This window comes from Tripterygium wilfordii, chromosome 22 (genome assembly GCF_013401445.1).
Source record: "Tripterygium wilfordii isolate XIE 37 chromosome 22, ASM1340144v1, whole genome shotgun sequence".
Lineage (NCBI taxonomy): Eukaryota > Viridiplantae > Streptophyta > Magnoliopsida > Celastrales > Celastraceae > Tripterygium > Tripterygium wilfordii.
In genome coordinates, this window is record NC_052253.1 from 550,381 (window position 1) to 575,045 (window position 24,665).

General features: G+C 39.8%; 1 pseudogene; it reads right to left on the reverse strand.

Annotated features, from left to right (window-relative positions):
* Positions 1–1,934: 1,934 nt before the first annotated feature.
* On the reverse strand, positions 1,935–23,116 carry LOC119990877 (annotated as a pseudogene).
* Positions 23,117–24,665: the final 1,549 nt, after the last annotated feature.

Here is a 24,665-nt window from a genome sequence, read left to right on the forward strand (position 1 = left end):
AGGGATCAGACACTGGGCGGGAAAATTTTCTTAACTCAGTCCAACTGATTGGGTTAGGCAGGGCCCATTGGTTTGACTAGGCTAGTTTGGGCTAGGTTGGCCTTATTAGTTTGGGCCATCTCCTTGCCAAGTCTGGCTAATGTATAATTAAGCCTAATGATCCAAACTTATGTACGGCCAAAAATATGATTTGGGCTTAAAAATGTGACTAGGCCTGGCCCAAGGCCCTCAGAAAAGTAGCCTGTGCAGGCTGGACATTCTAGCCCATGATAAGGTTCTTTGTGTTTGGCCCATTGCAACTATTTAGGAAAATGCTGAAGTATCGGGTTGCGAAAAACTTTCGAGCCCAGTCAAGGATGTAGCTCGGCGGGGCCCAATGATTTGGACCCTTTCTCCACCTAAGCCTGGCCCAAAAATATAGGTAAATAATTGGGCTAAAGCTTAATGCTTCCATATTAGTGCCCGGCCAAAAATTTTAGGCCCAGAGTAATGACCAGGCAGTTTTGGGCCTTCTGTCCACCTAAGCCTGGTCCAAAAATACGTTAAATAATGGGAAAACTGTGGGCCGATACAATAGATTGTACTTATTTGTAAAAAGATGCAACCACTAAAACATCCTTTTAAAAAAGTCCAATGAGGACCTACTTTTACCAAAATAACCTCATATTTCATTTTCTCTCCCACAAAACCTTCCTCCTCACACCAGGATTTTCTCTCTCCACGATTTTCTCTCTCCACGAACTGTAAAAAACTACCTATTTTCGGACCTTAAAACCTTCATTTTCAGAGATTTCACATCCATAATGACGCTTCTTTCTCAATCTCGAGTGATACTATACTGATTTTCTGGAAAATGGTTAGCATATTACATACCCAAAGCTTTTTTCGATTAATGGATACTTTGGTGATATTTTCTGAAATTTGTGCACCGAAAACCTTTGTTCGTTTTCAAATCATGTTTATATGTCTTGATTTTTGAAAATTTTGGTTAATTTCTGGTACATTTGCTAGGTAGGGTTAGTTGGAATCTGTTAGGACTTTTGATACAATACTGATACTTTTGTGCATTTGAGGTTTTCACGTGGTTAATTTTCATCTATTTTCCTTCAATATTTTCGAATTTTGGTTTGAATAATATTGTTTTAGGTGCAGAAACTACTTTTTTTTTGAAATTTTGGTAAACTGATACTATAGTGAAACTTTTGTAATTGCAGCAAATGATTGATACTATAGTGATACTAAATGTGTATTTCATTAAATTGATATCAACAATCAATTTGTGGGACTGTAAGTGGTTGAGGGATTTTTGTCTTGTTTGCTGGTGAATTTTAGTGCAGATATGACATTTTTCTTTGGTGATACTATGGTGATACTATAGTGATACTATAGTGATACATCTCTGCAACTGTAAATATTTTTCCAGAACGAAGGTACAAACCAAACAGAGCAAGGAAGGAGAGAAGAGAGAACGAAGCACAGCCTAGATTGAGCAACGAAGCATAGTCCAAATCTGCCAGAAACGGAGACAAAAGCAACTCGCTGCAGTCTAGATCTAGCAACGAAGAAGAACGCGATGAAAAGAGGAGAAGCTCGGCCAAAAACGGGGAAGAAGGCAACGAAGAACAATTTAGATCGAGAACCAGAAGAAGAAGAAGGAGAAGGAGGAGGAGGAGGAGGAGGAGAAAAGAAGGAGATAGCTTTTAGTAGAGAAGAAGGAGAGAAAGAGGGGACAGACTGAAGTTGGATAGTTGAAGGGAGGAGAAGAAGAAGAAGGGTATTGTAGGTATAAACCAAAAAATATTTTAAGTTAGATGACCAAATTATCCTTAAATTGCACTTTTTTACAATTTTAAAAAGACCCATGACCTTTTTACAATTAAGTTGTCCAAAGTGTTCTTAATACCAATTGTCTGTTAAATAATTGAGCTAAAGTTTAAAGCTTCCAAATTATGCCGGGCCCAAAAAATCTAAGCCCAGAGTAATGACCAGGCAGGCCCATTATCAAAGTAATTTTGTCCAATTACACAGGCTAGGGGCCTCTTGGCCAGTGATCAAGTCTCCTTGAAATCATGTGTAGTAATTATGAAACTAATGCTGAAGTGCTTAATTCATACATTCACAACTGGAGTTGCACGGATCGAAAGGATAAAGATGAAGAGCAAATGCTGAATGCCACCTTACCGCCCCAAGAGGCCAAGACTTTGCCAGTTCAATTGATATGTGCATTTGAACTCACACACTCTCTCTCGTGTTACTATTTATGTTTATAAGTTGCTTCTGCCTGTTGATAGAGCAACTCGTCCCCCCTCCCCTAACTCAACTTTGAGTTATGTACAATTGCAAATGAGCAGCAATGACCAGAATAGAGAGTAATATTGGAAACTCCACACACTAAGACTAAACTTACTCATTTTAAAGGATAAAGAAGCAGATGAGATTGGAGGGTTTACCTGAGATGAGAAATATCAACTCCATCTGGAATCTTGAACGTGTCAGCTGCACCAAACTTCCTCCACTCTTCTCCTCGTACAGAGTCTTCCTCATTACTTTCCTCTTCCTCATCCTCATTGCCAGTAGGAATGAGGGATCATGTATACTTTTAGAGCTACAATCATGGGTGGCAAGCATGTTTACCTGATCAAGGTGGGATTTTTCTACCACGACTGTGCCATCATCGACCTGTAAGGGTTGCTTCCATGGTTCCCCTTCAATCCTCATAAATGTATGGTCACCAGCACCTTTGTGAAACTCGATGCAGACATGGTGTGCCTATGCCAAAAGCAAACGAATTAAAGAAATAATAAACACAATGTACATAGTCATTTACACGACGGCTAGGTTGAAGCAACGGTATAGTACATCTATCATCATGGACTTCAATTTCATTCCCACCAACACAACCACCAGTTCATAGCAATTTTTTCCAGCACATGAATGATTATGAAATCCCACAAGAAAACTACGGAAATCAGCACTGCAAAATTGAGTTTCTGTTTTTTACCTGTGCAAGTCAAGTCCCGTGTCCATTTGGAGCAACCAAAACAAGTCCATGCCAAGTGTCTCTAAAACCAACGACCTCAGGAAGTCCATCATCTACAAATGGTGGAGTCAAGTCTCTCAGCAACATTATAGTTGAATCATGTGTATAAGCAAAACATATATAGCAAGAAAATAATCATTGTGATTTTTTGTTGTTGAACATAAGACTTAAATCAGCATAGCAAATAGAGAAACAAGGGAACAATTGGAACCAACATCACGCAATTTCCTCCTATTTGATGTTCCTCAAGGATTCAGTCGACCAGAAAAGCTGGGCAGGTTAAGACATACAATTGACCTGATGCTGTTCATAAGAGAAAGGAATAGTTAATGGAAGTTTAAAGAAACCTTTTTGTGAATGCACTACAATTAAAAGCACAATGAATAGTCGAGAAATTGAACTAAGAATCAGCTGATTGTTTTGCTTTTAACATATTTAAGAAGATGTGACCAATTTTAATATACCTGAATCATTTGACAATTCAAAATGAGAGTGAGGTAAGGCACCCAATTCCAAAGAAAAGCACCAAAACATATAGTTGCGAGAATGGAACATACAATCAAAAACAATTTCAGGAAAAAAAAAACACTTCTTATATAACCGCAGAAAAAGCGGAACCATTAAGATTGACAAAATGTCTTTTCAAATCACTTAAGTTAATTTGAAAAACTGCTCAAACAGAATAAGCATACTATGAAAGTATAAATCCTTTTTCAGATTTGAAGGAAAAACATTACATAACACTTCAATAGAATCTGATCTTCCCATCTGCTTAAGCTTTTGGAATAGATTGCATTTTACAAATGAAAAGTAATTATTAGAGAAGAAAAAACTGTGGTCGAAAACAAAAATGCAGTCTAACTGATGTATAGTGCCAATAAATATCCATGTCTACTGAAATATAGTCAGTAAAATGTCAACAAGATTATAGATTGGGTCAAGTATGGTCAAAAACCAGGTAGAATAACCTGAAACTTCCCTGGTAACTTACCTGTGCAGTTTGTCGAGGTCTTGTCATTGGCCCTGTCTATTCATAATCTTAATCTTTGCCAGCTGAGCTATGTTCCTGCACTTGGCGAAATTAAAACATTTAACACAGAACTGAACCAACTACATGGACAGTGAGCAAAACAACACCGCCAATTACATATGTAGTCCAATTTCCCCGTAAGCCAAAGATTGGAATTCAGCTTTGCACAACAGCTGATGACATTAACATGAGTCACGATAATACGTGACATAAATTTTAATGTCTGCATGATCTAGCTTTCTTTAATCCTCTTTTTTATGTCCTTCTCTATTTTACGAAGGTATGACAAATCTAGGAAAATGCTTAGGAAAAACTTTCAGATAGTTTAAGTATAAAACTATACAGCATATCAGATACAAGAAACTATGCAACCCAATTGAACAAGTACATATCAAAGCATTACACGAATTCTTTGAGTAATTCTGGTATAAGAAATTGAAAGCTTTAAATCAGAAATATCAAACAAAAGTATCAATAATATCCCAACTTACAATAATTTGCAACCTCTCATGAATTTTAGCAGCCAATTCATCACAATCATTCTTGAGACTTTCAAGATTCATAAAGATTTTATTTAGAATCTTATCAGGAGATTGTTCCCCTAACTCATAAATCTGAGATTACAAACAGTTAGGTTATCTCCAAGTAAAAACAACCGTCTAACTTCAAAATTGCTAGATTGAATTAGATTTAGCCATAAGCACTATCATAATAGTCATACCTGATGTTCACTGAGGACAGAGCCATATGTAACAAGAAGCACCCCACCAAGCTGACCACAACTTTGAGAATTAATAAACCCTAGAACGGGGCATTTTGGTGCATCTGAAATGCTTACAATATCTGATTCAGGTACAAGAATATAAGTCAGAATAAATAATCTTAAGTCATGTAGTCAACAGTACACCTAAACCTTAATCCTTAATCCTTCCGCCATAAGACTGTCACAGTGGAAATATAAATTAAGTAAACAAAAACTAAACTCAAGTTATCCTCATCAATGATCTGCATACCTCTCCATCACATCAATCTAACATTAATCTATGAAGATCATTAGTATTAGACGTACAAATGCAGAATTCAAAGGATTCAAACGAATGATTCTGTTCGGCAGCCGAGAATTCGCAGGAAATTTTATCAAGATTGTTAACGTTAGACATTTAGCGTGGAATTAAAATGATTTAACCGAATGGACTCTGTTTGGTAGCCGAGAAAGTGCAGGCAAAATAGAACAACATTCTGAAAAACTACCTCGCCTTCATCACAATACAACGGAACAGAATTACAAATAAAAAACCAGTACACTCAAATCCAGAATGAAATACCAATAAACACATACCAGTCTTCGAAAGCATCAACGACGACAGAATCAGAATTCGGGAGAAGAAGACTACGGTTTACCTGGAAAATTAATTCATACGAAATGAAGCAACCGGCTTGAAAAAAAACAATGAAGCCGCCACCAATTGATTTTTAGGATGCAATTGGACATCCATTTTGGTCTACGAGAAAAATGGGCAAGGGGGTCTATTGAGCATGGGGAAGGTGTTAGGCACCCCACAACTCCCGAAAACGGTTACCTTTAAAAATGTTTTCCTATTTGGCTCTAATTTGTTTTTGAAAATCTCATTTTTGATGGGTCTTATTAGAATGTAAATGAAAAATCCGCTTGGAGTGGTTTGGAGAACAAGGTGCACGGGATCATTGAGGTCATTCCCGGCTTGGCCAAAGATTGGATAAAGCACCACTTGGAGTGGGTTTGGATATTTTTGAAGAAGGATTTTTTGCGGACTTGGTTGATGTACCAAAAAGGGCCCACAATCAAGAAATATTTAATTTAAGTCTTACTCACAATTATGTTCTTCATGAGAAAAGAAAGAATCCATTTATGGCTCATTGAATGGGTCAAATATCTTTAAACCCATCGTTGAGTCCGTAAATAAATTCTCCTAATCCCTAAAAACACATTTGCTTTCCGGATCCACGAAATCCAAATGTTTTCAATGAATGCCAATGGAACCCCAATATCTTGAAGGCTCTTTGGTATTTAATCAAAACATAAGGATTCCATAATTTAATCTTGATGTGTTTTATTAGTGTGAGACGGCTTGGATTAATCCAATGACTAACGCGTTGCATTTATTTTCATGACATTCAAATAATCCTAGCATACGTCTAAGACATGACATAATGTGAAAAATCAAAGTCCTAAGCATGCATTCTAATACAATCATCATTCACAAGATCATTTCTTAATGTCTATATGCTTCTAGCACCCTACAATATTCATGTATGCATTTTTACTATTTTTGCTACACTATTACAAGGCTTACACTTTACAATAATGTACAAAAGACAAATATAAAATGAGAAATACAAATATTATACAACAATTCGAATATTGCCCATGTGACCCGTTGCTCAAATCCGGTCCAAATCTTCTAAGTATGCCCTCCAGCCCAAGTGGGGTCAAGTTCAGTCCAAACCAAAAACAAAACAAGATAAAGGGAATGTCAAAATCGGATACCCAAATGTAACATTAAGGACCAATTTAAATCAGAACCACATTAAAAGATTTACACACGTAAACATGATTTTTCATTTTCATATAAATCCAATGTTTTCAATTCAGATCCGGAAATCCTATATGCCAAAATTATATTCCAACAAAATCTACCTGATCAATTGGAAATAATTCTGGACAGTTCTTCCCAAGATAAACAATTCCTCATCTCTTAATATTTCTAGACACCACGACTAAATATCAACACGGAAAGCATATGAAAATGCAGCGCAAACTCCAACAAGAAGATGAGATCAAATGCGAGCAAAATCCATTTATAATCAACTAGATCTCATTTCAAAAACCAAATACTGTACAAGTCCTAACATCAACCACCAATGACATCACCTATTGAGATCTCAAAAAAAGAAATAAAACCAGAAACCAGCAAACATAACGACAATGAACACAGTATGAACAAGCTAAACACAATGAACTAGCAAACACAATATAGAAACACAGACTAGAAAATCCACAATATGAACACCTTAACAAAAACACGAACCAGCAAACACCAACTAATCAAATTGAGTGCAAGGTATTATGAGGACTTCAAAGGAACGGGAGCATAGAGGCACTGGAATAGAACACCGGAGACAAAAACAGAAAATAGAACCAGATTTCAGATTAATGTGATTGAATCGTTACCTTTTTCTTCTTCTTGCTGATTCTACTGCTGCTCCCCCTCCGGTTTCTTCCCTTCTCCCCCTTTTCTTCTTGTGCGGCGCCTCCCTCTTCTTCCCTTTTTGTTTTTTTTTTCTTCCTTTCTCTTCTCTTTTTCTCCCCACTCTCTTTTGTCTCTCACGCCACCTTATACTTTTTTTTTTGTTTTGTTTTATTTATTTTTTTTGTCCTTTTCTTCTCCCTTTTCTTGTTGTGCGGCTCCTCTCTCCTTCTCCCTTTCTTCATTCTTTTTTTTTATATTTTTCTCCTCTCCTCTTCTTCCCCTTTTGTTTTTTTTTTTTTCTTCTTTTTTTCTTCTCTTTTCTCTCCATTCTCTTTTGTCTCCCACGCCACCTTATACCCTTTTTTTTTCTTTCACTCCACTCTCTTTTGTCTCTCACACCCCCTTATACTTTTTGTGTTTTTTTTTTGTTTTTGTTTTGTTTTTTGGTTTTTATATTTTTATATTTTACATTTTTATATTTTTTGGTCGGACGAAAACCGGTTACTACAGCTGCCCCCCTTTGTATGTCTTTTATGAAGTAAAAGGCAGACAAAGGTATAGTTAACCGAATTTCGTACGGAAAGGATAAGGAAAGATGCTCGGGATCACTGTAGCCATTCCCGGCTTGGCTGAAAAAGTGCTTGGGATCACTGTAGGCATTCCCAGCTTGGCTGATGGTGCTCAGGATCATTTGTGCACGGGATCATAGGGCCATCCCCGGCTTGACCAATGCTTGAAAGAAATCCCACTTGGAGTGGGTGTTGTAAATTGAAGAAGACAATGTGCACGGGATCATAGGGCCATCCCCGGCTTGGCCAATGCTTGAATGAAATCCCACTTGGAGTGGGTTTTGTAAATTGAAAAAGACAATGTGCACGGGATCATAGGGCCATCCCCGGCTTGGCCAATGCTTGAATGAAATCCCACTTGGAGTGGGTTTTGTAAATTGAAAAAGACAATGTGCACGGGATCATAGGGCCATCCCCGGCTTGGCCAATGCTTGAATGAAATCCCACTTGGAGTGGGTTTTGTAAATTGAAAAAGACAATGTGCACGGGATCATAGGGCCATCCCCGGCTTGGCCAATGCTTGAATGAAATCCCACTTGGAGTGGGTTTTGTAAATTGAAAAAGACAATGTGCACGGGATCATAGGGCCATCCCCGGCTTGGCCAATGCTTGAAAGAAATCCCACTTGGAGTGGGTGTTGTAATTTGAAAAAGACAATGTGCACGGGATCATAGGGCCATCCCCGGCTTGGCCAATGCTTGAATGAAATCCCACTTGGAGTGGGTTTTGTAAATTGAAAAAGACAATGTGCACGGGATCATAGGGCCATCCCCGGCTTGGCCAATGCTTGAATGAAATCCCACTTGGAGTGGGTTTTGTAAATTGAAAAAGACAATGTGCACGGGATCATAGGGCCATCCCCGGCTTGGCCAATGCTTTTTTTGTTTGAGAAAAATTGCTCGGGAGTTTTTTGTAATCTCACCTTGACAGAAAGATGTTTCGAGCAGATGATATGCTTTGATTTGAGGAGAATGACTGCGTCCAAGCGGTATCTTCTGCATAAACCTGCCATAATACAAAGAGGACAAACCATATGCAAAAATGATGCATGTAATGACCTATTTTGCTCAAATATGGCTGTCTCATTAACGAGTGAATGCATGCTCTCTCAAGGCTCTGCCGTCCTCAGTCACGCGTACAGTTGCGAATTGCTAGAACAAATCTGCTTCTTTGTAGGGTTTGGTTTTCTGACTCTGGATTTTCAATGCATCTTCTCTATGCTGATTGGCAAAAGCCTTCGCTCATTCCCAAACCCAACTCTTGAGCTATCTCTTTTCTTCTTCTATGCTTATTTGCATGTGTGCCCACTTTTGAGTTCAATGCTGCCATTTCATCTGGGTTTATTTTTTCATTTGGTTGTGCGTGTCATATGATTATGATCTTCCCTTTCCTGCTAATGCTTACCTCGGCTTCAAGTCTTTTATTCAAATCCTTTCCAGCTTAGAATGCCAAAATCTAATCAAATTCCTGTCAAAAGTAATGTCCTAATGCATTCTTCATATTTTCTGTCAAAACTTTGTCAGTGATAAATTCAATAGTATAGCCATGCATGTCAATTACTGAATGCAAATGATAAACCTTTTGGAATATGGATTGAGAATGGAGTTGGGGTATGGAAAAAAGATGCCACAAGTGCCAAAACTACAGAAATGAATTTTTTCACCATTTTTATTGAAAAGGATGAGTGCCGATTGACAAAGGTATGTACAAGAATGTAGAGAAGTCAAAGGAAGAAGGGACAAACCCAACTTCTCCAAGATGAAATATGTAATAATTCAAAGATTCCACCAAAACTGCCCCAGTTTTGGTGTGCACCCAATTAACAATGATCAAATCTGACTCGTCTGAGACTGTCTCTGAGTCCTCCATTTCTGCCAACAAACTTCTCATCCTGTTTAACGAACAAACAAATGATAGCCTAAAGAACATCCCAAGAACTGCCTCAGTTTTGGGTGCTTGCCCAAATAACTGTCCTCCAATCTGGCAACTACGGGGTCGATTCTGTACTCCGCACCAATGTCAATGCCAGACAAGTTAACAACCAACAGACTCATGTCTCAATCTCCTTTCTTCAAACAACAGGAACTTGCAGCCATAATTAAAGTACCCGTGAGGGTTTTCACTCCAATAAACTTTCTTGTTGTCCCTAATTTTTGCCTAGAGCGCCTTTTCAGGCTGTCACTCTAGCGGGATTTTTCTTATTTTGTCCCTAATTTTTGCCTAGAGCGCCCTTTCGGGTTTTCACTCTAGCGGGTCTTTTTTTCTTTTTTTTTTCTTTTTTTTTTCTTTTTTTTTTTTTTTTTTTTTTTTAAGCATAATACTGCCTGAGAACCTCAACATTTACTGGGTGAGGCAAATCATCTCCATCCATCCTTGTCAAAATTACTGCTCCACCAGAGAATGCTTTCTTCACCACATATGGTCCCTCGTAGGTAGGAGTCCATTTTCCACGGTGATCTTTTTGAGGTGGCTGAATCATCTTTAGCACTAAATCCCCTTCTCTGAAACAACGAGGGCGCACCCTCTTGTGATGTGCTCTTATCATTCGTCTTTGATAAAGCTGTCCTCTACAAAGTGCCCCTAATCTTCTCTCCTCAATAAAATTTAGATGTTCATAACGAGTTCGGACCCACTCCGTCTCATCCAAATTGGCTTCCACCACTACTCTTATCGAGGGGATCTCTACTTCAATGGGAAGAACAGCCTCTGTCCCGTATACTAAAGCAAAAGGACTTTCACCAGTGGATGTACGCACAGAAGTCCGGTACCCATATAAAGCGAAAGGAAGCTTTTCATGCCAATCTTTGTAATTCTCTGTCATCTTCTGGATGATTTTCTTGATATTTTTGTTAGCTGCCTCAACAGCCCCGTTCATCTTGGGACGATAAGGAGATGAATTATGATGCTTGATCTTGAACTGCTCACATAAATCGTTCACCATCTTGCTGTTGAAATTCGTGCCATTATCAGTAATGATCCTTTCGGGAACCCCATAGCGACATACAATATCTTTTCTCAAGAATCGGGCGATAACGTTACTTGTCACTTTAGCATAAGAATTTGCTTCCACCCACTTTGTAAAATAATCAATTGCAACCAGGATGAAACGATGTCCGTTGGAAGCTTTGGGCTCGATAGGGCCAATAACATCGATACCCCACATTGAAAAGGGCCAAGGTGTCGCTAATACCCGCAGAGGGTTCACTGGGACATGAGTTTTATCAGCATAAATCTGGCACTTATGGCATCTGATCGCATATCTAATACAATCTCTTTCCATGGCAAGCCAATAGTAACCGGCTCGCAATATCTTCCTTGCCATTGAATATCCACTCGAATGAGTACCACATATTCCTTCATGAATCTCTTCCATAATCTGCTTGGCTTCATCAATATCCACGCATCGAAGAAGCACAAATCCCGAGCTTCTCTTATACAATACATTTTTATCCAAGAAAAAAGAGCTTGAGAGTCTTCGGATGGTGCGTTTGTCATTATCTGAGGCCTCTGGAGGGTATTCTCCTTTCTCCAAATACTGTTTTACATCATAATACCAGGGTTTGCCATCAGGTTCTGCTACTATATTCAAACAGTGCGCCTGAATTTCACGTTTCTCAATCTTGATAACCTCCACTTCTCCTCGAGGGTCCAAACCAAACATGGCTGCCAAAGTGGCCAAAGCATCTGCCATCTGGTTTTCTTCTCTTGGAATATGATCAAATTCCACACAGTCAAAAAATTTGATCAACTTTTTGATGTGTTGATAATACGGGACTAACTTGGCATCCCTGGTTTCCCATTCGTCACACAATTGCCTGATCACCAATTGAGAGTCACCATAAACCTGAAGCTTTTTAATCCCAACATCAATAGCAGCTTGAATTCCCATGGCACAGGCCTCATACTCAGACACATTATTGGTACAGTTGAAATAAAGCTTAGCAGTAAACGGGGTAACTTTTCCCTCTGGAGAAATAAGCACAGCCCCAATCCCATTACCAACTATATTAGAAGCGCCATCAAACAACATAACCCATCCGTCCATATCTTTCCGGCTCTCCATTTCTAAGGACAAGATTTCTCCATCTGGGAACCCTGGATTCATAGGCTGAGAGTCATCAATCGCCTGTTCTGCTAAGTAATCTGCTATTGCACTTCCCTTCACTGCCTTCTGAGCAACATACAAAATATCGTATTCTGACAACAACATCTGCCATTTTGCAATCCTCCCCGAAAGAGAAGGTTTTTCAAAAATATACTTGATTGGGTCCATCCTCGAGATCAACCAAGTAGTGTGATACAACATATATTGCCTGAGCCTATGCGCAACCCATGCCAATGAACAACAAGTCTTCTCCAACATGGAGTAGTTTGTCTCACAACTAGTGAATTTCTTGCTCAAGTAGTAAATTGCATGCTCTATCCTCCCGGATGAATCATGTTGCCCTAACATACACCCCATCGAATTGTCCGACACAGTCAAGTAGAGAATAAGCGGGCTCCCAGCAATCGGAGGCATCAAGACCGGTGGATTTTGTAAATACTGTTTAATTCTCTCAAAGGCACTTTGACATTCATCATTCCATTCTGATGGGTTATTCTTCCGAAGTAACTTAAAAATTGGCTCACACGTAGTTGTCAACTGTGAAATGAACCTTGCAATGTAATTGAGTTTCCCTAAGAAACCTCTGACTTCTTTCTCGGTGCGAGGGGCCGGCATCTCTATAATCGCCTTCACTTTATCCGGGTCTACTTCAATACCTCTCCTACTGACAATAAAACCCAACAACTTCCCTGAGGTTGCCCCAAATGTGCATTTCGAGGGATTCAACTTCAATTGGTGCCTTCTCAACCTCTTGAACAACTTCTCTAGGTTAATCACGTGATCTTCATCCTCCTTTGACTTAGCAATCATGTCATCCACATACACCTCAATCTCTTTATGCATCATATCATGAAACAGAGTAACCATGGCTCGCTGATAAGTAGCTCCCGCATTTTTGAGACCAAATGGCATGACTTTGTAACAAAAGGTACCCCATAAAGTGATGAAAGTAGTTTTCTCCTGATCTTCCGGTGCCATCTTGATCTGGTTATATCCTGAGAATCCATCCATGAAGGAGAACGCAAAATGTTTAGCAGTATTGTCTACTAATATGTCAATTTGGGGTAAAGGAAAGTCATCTTTCGGGCTCGCCCGATTAAGATCCCTGTAATCCACGCACATCCGAACCTTACCGTCTTTCTTTGGGACTGGTACGATATTTGCAACCCAATCAGGGTATTTTGCTACAGCAAGGAATCCTGCATCAAATTGCTTTTTTACTTCATCTCTAATCTTCAAAAGCATTTCCGGCTTCAATCTTCTCAACTTTTGCTTCACTGGCAGACAATCTGGTTTTAATGGCAATTTATGGACCACTATGTTGGTATCAAGTCCTGGCATATCTTGATATGACCATGCAAAAACGTCCTGATATTCATGCAGCAAACCTATCAATCTTTTTCTATCTCCTCCTTCAAAAGCTGCACCAATCCTAACCTCCTTTTTCTGATCTTCAGTTCCCAAGTTAACAACCTCAGTTATCTCTTTATGCGGCTGAACTATCTTCTCCTCTTGGTTAACTTGCCTTAACATTTCTGGCGACATCTCAAATTCATCCTCAGTGTCGGAATCAGATTCAACATTGTTAATGGGTGCCCCAAAATCTGGTTCATTCGGTTCATCTTTTTTATTATCATCAATTTCAGTCCTGTTAAAATGGAATGTGTGAGATTTGGATTTTTTAGAAGTGATGTGTGAAATAAGGTGAATAGATGTGAGAATTTTGAGCAAAGATTTTTATTTATGATAAGCATAGCAGAATCATCAGAAACATGAGAACATGCAAAGGCCATACTATGCGAATTCATCAAAAGATAAAGTAAAGACATGCTCATTACAAAAACCCAATCAGTGGCCGTGAGCTAGACCACAGATCATAGTGCATATGGAGATTACTCTTGAAGGCTGTTGATCGAGACTGGCAGTTCAAAACTGGTCCAGTTGTTGAGCTCAAAGCCTGGAGACCGAGGAATGACAAAATAAGGCTTAGCATCAAAGTTCTGATCTTCCTCTATAGCAGCAACATGAAAATCTTCCAACTGGTCACATAGCTCTTCAAAATTTGCCCCAGCTAGACTCCTTTCAACTTGATCGACGGGAAAATCAAGGGTCAATTTCCCTGGAATTGCCTCTGCACTGAGTGGATTGACCTTTTCCAAGAAATCTCCAAACATGAAACTGTCATACAACCAGGGGATTGACCTTTTCAGAATATTCAGCTCTCGACCCTCAAAACGAGCGATTCGCCTTGCCTGTTTCTCAGCTTGGGCCTGGACCTTATCAGTTCTACTGGGCTTATACCCAAGCCCCCAGCGCTCAGCCTGTTTCAATACAGCTATTGGCTTCTTTATCCCCTGTTCCTTTTTGCCTAAACCTCCTCCTGGTCGGAATCCCATCTTCAACATAATTCTTCCAATAAACTTAGCCACTTTTGATAAACGGGGCTGCACCAGAAGCTGCTCCTCCTTCACAAAACTGGCAGTAGCAATTTCAAAGGACTGGAAGGAGCTTTCAATCCCCTGCATGGGCGCATCGATATGGAGTGAGTTTGAAATGCTAGCCACCATCCATTCCGACTGGCCTTTAACAATGTAGACTCTCCCTCCATGAGCGAATTTGAGATTCTGATGTAAAGACGACGGTACTGCCCCAGCAGTATGAATCCACGGCCTCCCTAACAAGCAACTGTAAGTAGGCGATATATCCATCACCATAAAGGGGACATTGAATGTGACATTTGCGATCTCCAGAGGGACCTCGATCTCCCCCATTATCTCCTTCCTGGTTCCATCGAAGGCTTTAGCCACCACCAGTACTTGCTTCAAATATGATTTATCAATTGGCAGCCTATCAAAAGTCTCCTTTGGTAGGATATTCAACGACGATCCGTTGTCAATCAAGATACTCGCCACTTCAAAACCCCTACACATGGCAGAAATATGCAATGCCTTGTTATGTCCCATCCCTTCATCTGGAATCTCCTCTTCAGTAAATGATAATAAGTGAGTTGCGAGCACATTTCCGACGATCCCGTCAAAAGATTCTGTCGGTATCTTTTCTGGCACATAGGCCTGATTCAACATTCTCAACAACACTTTACGGTGTGGCTCCGAACTCATGATTAATTCTAAGATGGAAATCTTTGCTGGGGTCTTTTTCAACTGGTCTACAATCATATATTCGCTTTGACGGACAATCTTCAGAAACTCCTGAATTTCTCCATCAGTCACTGCTTTCTTAATTTCCTCACATACAATCTGATTTTTCTTCAAATCTTTCAAATTCTCTTCCGCTCCTACAACGTCCTTTCCCTTCCTTTTCCTTTCAGCTTCCGCTCCTGACATTGGGTCACCTGACTCCTCACGAGAATAAACCCGTCCAGTTCGGGTTATCCTACTCACCCCTGAGATGTTATCCACAGCAACCTCAGGATCATTTTTCTCGTATACCCATGGAACAGCCTTATCACTCACATAAGAAGGCTTTGAAGGGTGTGGACTTTTGACAAACGGTTGATCTTCTAAAAAGTATTGCAAAACAATTGGCTTCGCCCTCCCACCAGGCCTTGGTCCTTTATAGAATTCATCCCCAATAACATTGGCTGCATTCAAGCACCCTGACTTCACACCAAATACTACTTTCTTGCTATCAATCAAATCCTGCACCTTTGCTTGAAATTGAAAACAATTCTCCAGAGAATGTCCCTCAATGTCTTTGTGAAATTCACAAGTCTTCAACTCATCATAACCATCGTATCTCAGAGTCAAGTCCAACTCTTCTCTTTTAATAAGTCCTTCATTTTCCAAAGCACCCAACACCAAACTCAAAGACATAGTTACCTCTGCAATTTTTCTCCTAAACTCACCTGAACCCTCAACAGCATTGGTACCTCCATTGCCATGATCCGGCAAAGGATTAGTAGTCACATCGGGCTTTCTGATCCCATCAAAATTCAACCATCCGGAATTGACCATATTTTGCACGATTCTCTTGAAGGTCAGACAATTTTCAATTGAATGTCCAGGCGAATCCCCGTGATAGGCACACGTCACCTCAGGGTTGTACCAATGAGGATAAGGTGGATTCTGGGGTCCTCCTCCCGGGATAGGTGCAATAGCTGAATTAGACAATAACTTGTCATAACATTGGGCATAAGTCATGGGTATCGGAGCGAACTGCTCTATCTGCCTTCGGGGTCTAGGGTTATTTTCAAAGTTTTGGTAATTTTGGCGGGGTGGTTGGTAAGCTTGCTGAGGTGGTCGATAAGCTTGCTGATGTGGTTGGTAAGTCTGTTGAGGTGGTCGATAAGAATGCTGAGGTGGCGAGTAGGAATTTGAGTTTAGGTGGTGGTTATATGGACTAGACAGCCTGGGAGCATTGCTTCGCGGCCTGTAATCAGAAGTAGGAGACCCATAAGTGGGATTGCTACTATAATTAACGGTATGCACATCGTTTTCCTTCTTCTTCATCTTCCCTCCCTTCTGATACTCTGGCTTCTCAAGCATCGGGACGCTAATGCTAATATTTCCTCTTTGCATGCATCTCTCAATACGTTCCCCTGCTCGGATCATTTCTCCTAAACCTGCATGCCCCCCTCCAGCAATTTTTGAAGTATAAGGCTCTCGAAGTGCGTCAATGAATGCATTAACCAGATCTTGTTCCGCCAATGGAGGGTGCATCTGGGATGCTAAGTCTCTCCATCTATGGGCCCAATCCCGAAAACTTTCTCCTTCCTTCATGACAGTACCCTGAAGATCATAGATGGTAGGGACCTTCTCCATGTTATGCTCATACTTCTTAAGGAATAAGTTAGCCAGATCCTCCCAAGTCTCAACAGTAGACGGATCTAAGCTTGTAAACCACCGAGTTGCACTCCCCGTCAAACTTTCCTGGAAAAAGTGAATCAATATCTTTTCATCATGAACATATGGCTGCATCCTCCGACAATACATGGTCAGATGATCTAGAGGGATTCCAGTACCATCAAAGAGAGTAAAAGCCGGAAGCTTGAAATCAGGAGGAATGATCAAATCCTTCACCAGACATAACTTATAGGGACTTAAAGCGCCAACAGGCCCAAATCCTTCCATTGAATTCATCCATTTTTCCATCTTTTTGTATTGCTCCATAGTAAGACCTCTTCCTTGCTCCCCTTTAGCCTCTACGGGCATGACATATGTTTTCTGCTGGCAATCCAGTGATGGAAATCCACCATCCCGGGCTGGCCCAACTACCGGCGCACTTCCTGAGAAGTTCATTGCCGCGTTGTCATAAAGCTGAAGCATGGGCTCTCCTTTCTGTGCTGAACTTTCTGCAACTGCTTTTCCTTTCATAAGCTGCGACATCTGAGTAATCAACATAGCCATTTGCTCTTTCAGATCTGTAATTTCCTGGCTCTGCTTCTGGATCAGCTCTTTCTGCTGTTCGTTCTCCATTGTTCTAGCAATTCGCAACTGTAGTCTGGTACGATAAGGATGACGGTGATATGAATGAATTGGTGCTTTTTCTTTTTTATGTGCCACCTTCATGATGAAAGAAACATTTATTAGTTAATCAGATCTGTTAACTATGCATATGCATGATTGTGGGTTTATGTGCTTCCTAGATTTCTTTGTAATTGGACAAGAGGATTAAAACAAGGTGGTCTTCTTTTATTCATTTCATTCATTAGAAGCATACAAGAAGAAACATTTGATTCAGTCCACTTGAACAACCGGAATTTCAACCATAACAGCACCTCCTGCTTGGATTGCATCCAACCTCCTCTGAAGCTCCTGTAAGTCACTTTTCAAATTTTCCAAAAATGTCCATATCTGTGTCAACTCTGGCATTTCCAAAATAGGATTGGAACTCAACTTCTGCAGACGTCGTTCATAAACCTCAGCCCATTCTGATAGGGTCATCAAGCGACTCATCATCAACCTTACTTTGAATTTGGTACTTGTCTGCTCCTGTTGGACCTCCTCCAGCATTGAATGAAAATAATCATTCTGTTCCCTTAAAGTTGTGATCCCTTCCATCTGTTGCTGGTTCTCTTCAAGCATCTCATTCATCTGGTCTGTCAATCTATTCTTCTCAGCTTCTATTCTTCTTTGCTCTTCTTTGTCTACATACATCTGCAATTGCAGTTGATAAGCGTCCTCCTTCCGAGATGCAAGTTCTTCATTTAGCCTCTGAATATGCTCCTGCATTTCTTGAAGTTCTGCTTGTGTCCTACAATGTTTTGCTGCATCCTTCTCTTTTCTTTTCTTCACCTTCTTCTGTAGCTTCGAGAACTTTTCCTTCAGTGCATCAAACTGTCCTTTTTCTACTTCTCGGGCTTCCCTCTCCCCACGGACCTTTTTTTTCAGTTTTTTGCATTTGTTCTTATATCTGTTATACTTTTCTCTCCAGGAATTCTGAGCTGTTTCTACCTCTTCAGCAATCAAGGTGTCTACTGCTTCCTCAAGCTCATTTGATGGTATTTCCAGACCTGAATTTTCATTTCCACCAGGTATCGTCTCTTTCTTTTTCATGCTAACAAAGCTATGACACTGGGTGATAGTCTTCTTCCTTCCGGGTCTGCAGTAAGCCTTCCGCGCTCCATTATGTGGGTCCTTTTCCATGCTTCTAACACTTGGTGAGACAGATATTTCGCCTTCTCATCTCCATGCGCGAATTCAAACTCCCACAAGCCATGTGTAATTGGCGTGCATAAATCGCCAGCCTCTTGACGCAAGAACATTGCAGGTGCTTGACTGGTACCTCCCCATGGTCCCACCAAAGGCACCCAGTTGTAATTACCACATCTGTAAAGCAAACCTTTGGGCTTGTACCATGTTGCTCGATCAAATGTCTCCTTCGGTTCTAATTCCTCTAGGAATTGTCTCCACACGTCAACAGCTGGTACATTAGATTGCATCTCGGCCATCTTGAAATTCTGAATGGGATCTCTAAGCATCCGGGTATGATCTTCAAATACAATCATCGGAGCTCCGATTCTTTTTGGGTACTTTAAGTGACTCACCAACCAGAGTCCTAATAATTGCGAACACCCCCGAAAGCTGCCTTCTCCTTGAATGCGACAATGATTAAGGGACCGGATTGTCTCGCATAACATTGCAGGTATTGGATTGGTACCATACTTGACAAGGTGAACCAATTTAATCACGTTCTTTTCTACATATCCTCCTGCACAAGGAAATAACACTGCTCCATACACTGCAAGGGCAAAAGCCATCTGCCCTTCCGGAGTTGCAAACCTCCCCTGAGCGAAACCCACAAGCCTGTCAATTGGAAACACCCAAATATTACCTTTATCCTTTCCAGGAGTCCTGGTATGCTCTATCTGTAAAAGACGGTGAACAATCTTCCTTCCATCAGTAACTTCCTCCGGATTATAAACCTTGTTCACATGTGGATCATATCCCAACAACTGACCATATTCTTCTAATAAAGGAGACAAATCTGTTGTATTGAAAGTAAAGCAGCGATATGCAGGGTCCCAGAAATGCATAGCAGCCTGAAGAAGAGTTACCGGTGTTTTGACAGTTAATAGATGCCCAATACGTCCGTAAATTTTCCCAAAATTATTGCGTGCTTCATTACTTTGTGCCTCCCAAAACTGTGCTAACCCTGGTGGTGCCTGTTCTTGAAACTGTGTCTTCCGAACAATTCCCAATGGTAAATCGTCTTTTAAACTATCTCCGAGTTCTGCCTGCAATTTCTCCAACACATCTCTAGTTTCCCACGGGTTGTCTCGTCTTATGTCACTGGTTCCTATCACTGCTTCCGCAAACATCCTCTTGTCCAATTGCAAAGAATGTGCCTAGTGAATGCATGGGGGCATGAAAAGGATGAATATAAGATATGTATGAACACGTATGAGTGATTAACAAACATGCAAGCATATATGGACACGTATGGCAAGTATCATAACCTAGGCTAACATATTCATGGCAAGTGTATAAGACATGTACATGTATGGTTTGATGAATATATATATACAGGTATGTATCAAATACATATAAACATGTAAATGAGGAATAAAGGTACATGGTATTTAAATGTACAGGAAATAAATGGAGTTAAGGATAAGAGAATCCCCCATTGTTCCTAACAAAATCAGGTTCCTACCAATTTCTGAAGGTCTCGAACCGGATCTAGGGTTATGTAATGTGCATATGGGTGGCATATCTAACTATAACGCGGCTACGCGAGAGGCCACTGGATCAGGTTAGTTCACACCCCATATCTGGAAGTGGAACCCATCCCCCAATATCTTGAAGGGACGTCAATCCAGGAGGATGTCTTTCCTTGCTTACGTGAGGACAAAATCCATCAAAAGCAAAGATCAACCCTCACTAATCACTAGTAGGACCCGGTTTTTATGGGCCATTTGTGTGCATGTGAATAGTGATGTGTGTGCGGGGGATCATACCATATCCTCAACCAACACTCAAATTTTTATAAAACCAAAAACCTGTTATTTTATCTACAATCATGAACAAACACATTAGATTCCTCAAGATGTTGAAAAAACATGTACAACAAAAATAAACAAATCAACCAAATAGGAAAACACCAAGACAACAAGGCCCGACCCCTTTGGTACAACAACCATGTCCCCAGTGAAGTCGCCAGCTGAAGCAACCGGCTTGAAAAAAAACAATGAAGCCGCCACCAATTGATTTTTAGGATGCAATTGGACATCCATTTTGGTCTACGAGAAAAATGGGCAAGGGGGTCTATTGAGCATGGGGAAGGTGTTAGGCACCCCACAACTCCCGAAAACGGTTACCTTTAAAAATGTTTTCCTATTTGGCTCTAATTTGTTTTTGAAAATCTCATTTTTGATGGGTCTTATTAGAATGTAAATGAAAAATCCGCTTGGAGTGGTTTGGAGAACAAGGTGCACGGGATCATTGAGGTCATTCCCGGCTTGGCCAAAGATTGGATAAAGCACCACTTGGAGTGGGTTTGGATATTTTTGAAGAAGGATTTTTTGCGGACTTGGTTGATGTACCAAAAAGGGCCCACAATCAAGAAATATTTAATTTAAGTCTTACTCACAATTATGTTCTTCATGAGAAAAGAAAGAATCCATTTATGGCTCATTGAATGGGTCAAATATCTTTAAACCCATCGTTGAGTCCGTAAATAAATTCTCCTAATCCCTAAAAACACATTTGCTTTCCGGATCCACGAAATCCAAATGTTTTCAATGAATGCCAATGGAACCCCAATATCTTGAAGGCTCTTTGGTATTTAATCAAAACATAAGGATTCCATAATTTAATCTTGATGTGTTTTATTAGTGTGAAACGGCTTGGATTAATCCAATGACTAACGCGTTGCATTTATTTTCATGACATTCAAATAATCCTAGCATACGTCTAAGACATGACATAATGTGAAAAATCAAAGTCCTAAGCATGCATTCTAATACAATCATCATTCACAAGATCATTTCTTAATGTCTATATGCTTCTAGCACCCTACAATATTCATGTATGCATTTTTACTATTTTTGCTACACTATTACAAGGCTTACACTTTACAATAATGTACAAAAGACAAATATAAAATGAGAAATACAAATATTATACAACAATTCGAATATTGCCCATGTGACCCGTTGCTCAAATCCGGTCCAAATCTTCTAAGTATGCCCTCCAGCCCAAGTGGGGTCAAGTTCAGTCCAAACCAAAAACAAAACAAGATAAAGGGAATGTCAAAATCGGATACCCAAATGTAACATTAAGGACCAATTTAAATCAGAACCACATTAAAAGATTTACACACGTAAACATGATTTTTCATTTTCATATAAATCCAATGTTTTCAATTCAGATCCGGAAATCCTATATGCCAAAATTATATTCCAACAAAATCTACCTGATCAATTGGAAATAATTCTGGACAGTTCTTCCCAAGATAAACAATTCCTCATCTCTTAATATTTCTAGACACCACGACTAAATATCAACACGGAAAGCATATGAAAATGCAGCGCAAACTCCAACAAGAAGATGAGATCAAATGCGAGCAAAATCCATTTATAATCAACTAGATCTCATTTCAAAAACCAAATACTGTACAAGTCCTAACATCAACCACCAATGACATCACCTATTGAGATCTCAAAAAAAGAAATAAAACCAGAAACCAGCAAACATAACGACAATGAACACAGTATGAACAAGCTAAACACAATGAACTAGCAAACACAATATAGAAACACAGACTAGAAAATCCACAATATGAACACCTTAACAAAAACACGAACCAGCAAACACCAACTAATCAAATTGAGTGCAAGGTATTATGAGGACTTCAAAGGAACGGGAGCATAGAGGCACTGGAATAGAACACCGGAGACAAAAACAGAAAATAGAACCAGATTTCAGATTAATGTGATTGAATCGTTACCTTTTTCTTCTTCTTGCTGATTCTACTGCTGCTCCCCCTCCGGTTTCTTCCCTTCTCCCCCTTTTCTTCTTGTGCGGCGCCTCCCTCTTCTTCCCTTTTTGTTTTTTTTTTCTTCCTTTTTCTTCTCTTTTTCTCCCCACTCTCTTTTGTCTCTCACGCCACCTTATACTTTTTTTTTTGTTTTGTTTTATTTATTTTTTTTTGTCCTTTTCTTCTCCCTTTTCTTGTTGTGCGGCTCCTCTCTCCTTCTCCCTTTCTTCATTCTTTTTTTTTATATTTTTCTCCTCTCCTCTTCTTCCCCTTTTGTTTTTTTTTTTTTCTTCTTTTTTTCTTCTCTTTTCTCTCCATTCTCTTTTGTCTCCCACGCCACCTTATACCCTTTTTTTTTCTTTCACTCCACTCTCTTTTGTCTCTCACACCCCCTTATACTTTTTGTGTTTTTTTTTTGTTTTTGTTTTGTTTTTTGGTTTTTATATTTTTATATTTTACATTTTTATATTTTTTGGTCGGACGAAAACCGGTTACTACACGAAATCAAGTCACTGAGAGAGATCTGATTCGAGAAGCCTATTAGAGAATTCAGAGTAAAGGCGCGAGTCACGCTATTTTAAACGTCTAAAGAAAGAGACAATAATAAAAGGGGAGCTAGCGTCGATAACGGATGAAGCCGAGCTGACGTCAGAGTCCACTTGGCAGTTTACCATAGGGTCCCCATCTACTGAAGAAGCGGCATACTCATAGCAACTCCAATGGTAAACCAAATATCAAGCACTTCAAAACCATTCTCTCTCTTCTTCTCTATCCTGAGTGGCATAATTTAATTGGGTGAATGGGTCCCACAATATACATTATTCATCAACACTTTATACTTTCCAACACTTCAAACTCATTTCTCTATTTTCTCTCTCTTTCTTTCCATCATCTCTCTCTTACTTTTCATCATCTCTCTTCACTATTCATCAACTATATCCATACTTCATATTTGAAGTGTCATTTTCCACAACAACCTATAAAACAAGTGTCATTATCAAGAAAGTGTGTTTTCAAGTGTTCATTTTCATCCATTGTAGAACTCTAGCACTCTAAATTTTCCATAAAGTTCACTTTTGGACACTTGAAAACTATGTTTCAAGTGTCCATTGGACATGCTCTCAGGTATTGCAAGGAGTCGGAGAAATTGAGGAGTTGGTGGTGGATGAGACAACACTTATCCTTGCTTTTGGTCATCTATATTTACTTTTAATTGGAGCTGAATAAACTGCTAGAACAAGGAGTTACACTGGCCCTCTGGCAGTGGTAATAACAAACTAAAGAAGAAGCAAATATATGACAACCTTTCCAAACAGTACAAAGACTATTGATTTGGTCTGCCAATTTTTTAGAGTTGCCTTGCCTGGGCAGTTGGTCTTTAGTCCTTGAGATCCTATTATTAGATAAAATAGAAATTGAAAAGGGAGGGATAATGCTGGTGCTGTTCGCGAATATCTGTTTAGGAGTCATAAACTGCATGTGACAGGATAAAGTTCCAAATGGATCTTCACTCACAACAATTTTTAGTGTGCCAGTTGTGCATTGTTATTGCAAGAGGTTGAGAACTTAATTTTGCTGGTTTGTCCTTTTTGTGTGCTTGACTTGAAAGCATACAACTATGCAAGTCACCTGACCCATATTCAACGCGATGAATTTTCTTTGTTTTGATTTTGGTTTAGAAACAAAAAGATACAGAGAGGCAAGTCTTTGCTCTGAGACGGTCTGTGCCGGGCATTTAAAATCCTTCAAACTTGATCTGATTGGAGGATGATATGATCTTTTCCTACTAAAGAAAAATACATCAAATCTTCGAGGTTAGTTTTTTTTCCCTGTGGCTTGTTTTGGATTAGTGTTTTCTCTCTTTTCTATTACTCACACTTGTGAGGACATTGTTCTGTCTTCAGTTCTGAAAGTGATGCTTTCATTGTTCCTTTAAGAATGGTCTGCTAATTCCCAAGTAAACTAGTTTGAGCTTGCTGGCCCAAAAGAAAAGCCAGTTTGAGGTCATGGCATAAACACATATTATTGTAGTAGCAACTGTAGTGGCCAAAAACCAGCATATGACTCAACCAACGATATTGAACGACGGTCAACGCAATATGGGTCGGTCATAGCCATTTTATACTGACCCACTCGATCAATACAAGACGAAGAGTGCACAATCCCATCTGCATCATGCGCCCTGAGTAGCCCACGAAAGGGCGCACAAGTCCATCTTTATCCAGCGTCCCTGGCGGCCCACGATCGACAA